The following is a 2,877-nucleotide window of genomic DNA, read 5'->3' as shown; positions in this document are numbered from 1 at the left end:
GTATGGTTGCGAGGCGTGGGCTATGGATAGAGATGTGCGCAGGAGGATGGATGTGCTGGAAATGAGATGTTTGAGGACAATGTGTGGTGTGAGGTGGTTTGATCGAGTAAGTAACGTAAGGGTAAGAGAGATGTGTGGAAATAAAAAGAGCGTGGTTGAGAGAGCAGAAGAGGGTGTTTTGAAATGGTTTGGGCACATGGAGAGAATGAGTGAGGAGAGATTGACCAAGAGGATATATGTGTCGGAGGTGGAGGGAACGAGGAGAAGAGGGAGACCAAATTGGAGGTGGAAAGATGGAGTGAAAAAGATTTTGTGTGATCGGGGCCTGAACATGCAGGAGGGTGAAAGGAGGGCAAGAAATAGAGTGAATTGGAGTCATGTGGTATACAGGGGTTGACGTGCTGTCAGTGGATTGAAGCAAGGCATGTGAAGCGTCTGGGGTAAACCATGGAAAGCTGTGTAGGTATGTATATTTGCGTGTGTGGACGTGTGTATGTACATGTGTATGGGGGGGGGGGGCATTTCTTTCGTCTGTTTCCTTGCGCTACCTCGCAAACGCGGGAGACAGCGACAAAGTATAAAAAAAAAAAAAAAAAAAAAAAAAAAAAAAAAAAAAAAAAAAATATATATATATATATATATATCCTCCTAGCCTGAGGTACCTATATTATCGACTAATATTAATAGCATTCTTTTCATATCACATGGAAAATGATGAGTTATTTGATGGAAATAACCCAAACGGGTTGAAAGATGCCATGGATTTCATCAAGTTGATATTGACTAGAAACGAAAATTATGCCCCAATCGAGCGTTTCCTGAAACTTTTCTTAGAACTTACCTTTGAACATGTTGGCAGAAAAACTAACAAGATCCAAAGTCAGTATTAAAAACGGAATAGTTTTCACCCACATCAATTGGCAAGACCTCAGAGTTCAGGGTTTACAATGCCTTGCTTTCTTGATAGTGATCACTCTCCAACCCTGCATTTCTACAGAAAATCCAGACCATGTAGCCAGCTCTTCCATGAAAACCTTGGATTGTTAAATGGGATTAATATAATGCTAGTTTTAATTACTTGGAGCATGTATTTCCTGGGGCTAAAGCATTGTGATTAGCATAAATAATTCATATAGTACAAAAAAAAAATAAATATCCTGCTGATGAGATTAATGATGGGTAACTGGATTTATACTTTTTTCTATAATCTTTAAGAATAACATGTGAATATGAATCTGACATTAGCAACAAGATAAAACATATTCCTTTGTATTACTGAAAGGTATCCACATTTCATGTGGAGGGAAAAGTTTTAAGCATCATTATTAATAGATTGACGCTGGCTCCTGAAAGTGTCAAAAGTTGCTAAACTTTTGGAAGGTAGTCTTACTATTTCTGGGAATAAATCCAAGCCATTTTGTAGACCAAACCTTTGCGATGATTGTCAGATACCGTCAGCCACTGATATTCTGAACCGTTGTTGTTATTCAGAATCTTGGTAAACTGTGCACAAAAGCATTCACATCCTCAAAAAGAAGAGTTTTTATGCAGATTCTTGCAAGCTTCCTATGAATTTCAGACAAGAAGATGGCGTTGAGTACATCTCAAGACTTGAAAGTACAACATGTAACCCTACTTTTAATACCATAAGGACAGATATATTTGATCAACATCCAATCCATTTATGTATTAAAAAAAAAGCCATACGCAGGAATGGTTTGGTTCTGTCATTTTACAAATTGCACATCAGTCAACCAACAATGTTGTGCCGGTGTATGAAGAATATATATATTGATTGTAGTCTTGTCTGGAAAAGAAATTCAATATCACCTACAATAGCGAGCCAAGCTTTCTCTCAGTGTGTGTGAAAGGTGTATTTCTACTTATATTTATGCTATTTACTACCAACACCGTGCCTTTGTATAAAATGAACATAGTTAAAAACACAAGCTCAAAACAGAATGAAACAGAGTCCACATTTAGCTGATACAATTTCTTGTCAAACATTATTCCCACCACTTCCCATCGTTCATTTAGGGTTTAGACAAACTCAAAACGATTAATCAAAAGTTTTGTATTTTCTTTCACTTTTAAAGGCTAAACTGCCTGACTGGAGCATGACAGTTGTAATAGCAATGGTATTCTTCAAAGTCTTTGCTTCAACAGCACACAAAGAACATAATACTTGCTTGTATGGTTACTTGGTGTGGCCTTGCTTTCTACCTTCCATGAGCAGTGTGAATTGCAATTTGGCCATGTACACAAGTCCTCTAGCACTTCACTGAAGGATTCTAGTGTTATTTTCAGGATATTATGGTCATGCAAAAATATATTGCAGATGAAATGGTGGTTAAGAAGGCTGAATGTACAAAGAGTACAGGAAATCTGTTATAGTTTGATAAATTCACAGACAACGGCAGTATAGTTTTTATACGAAACATTTAGGATAATGCCTGAGGAATGATTCAGGTTCAGATACCATTTTACATAAAGATGGTAAGAATGGAGACACTGGTCTCCCCTGAATCAGTTTATTGTTGTGTGCAAAAGTAACAACTTCTAAGTCTGTAAATCTTTATGTTTCACTTTCAAACATAAGGCACTAGATAGGGGGGTTGTGATTTGAGCAACTGCACATTCCCAAGCCAACCTGCAAAACTAATGATAGATCTCAAGGCAAAAGGTTTGTGAATTGCTTATAATTTATAAAGTATAAATTCTATGCCAGTTTATCTAAAGTGCTATCACCATGCAAGATGCAGTGGTTAGGTAGAATACTTTCATTCTAAAGGAAATGGTTAAATTTTTCCATCCACCTTTGAATTTGTACGCATGTTTGTGTTGCCAGTAGAAGTGAATTACCAATAGAAACAAAGA

This window comes from Panulirus ornatus, chromosome 57, assembly GCF_036320965.1.
Source record: "Panulirus ornatus isolate Po-2019 chromosome 57, ASM3632096v1, whole genome shotgun sequence".
Taxonomy (NCBI): Eukaryota; Metazoa; Arthropoda; class Malacostraca; order Decapoda; family Palinuridae; genus Panulirus; species Panulirus ornatus.
Note: the sequence above shows the minus strand (reverse complement) of the source record.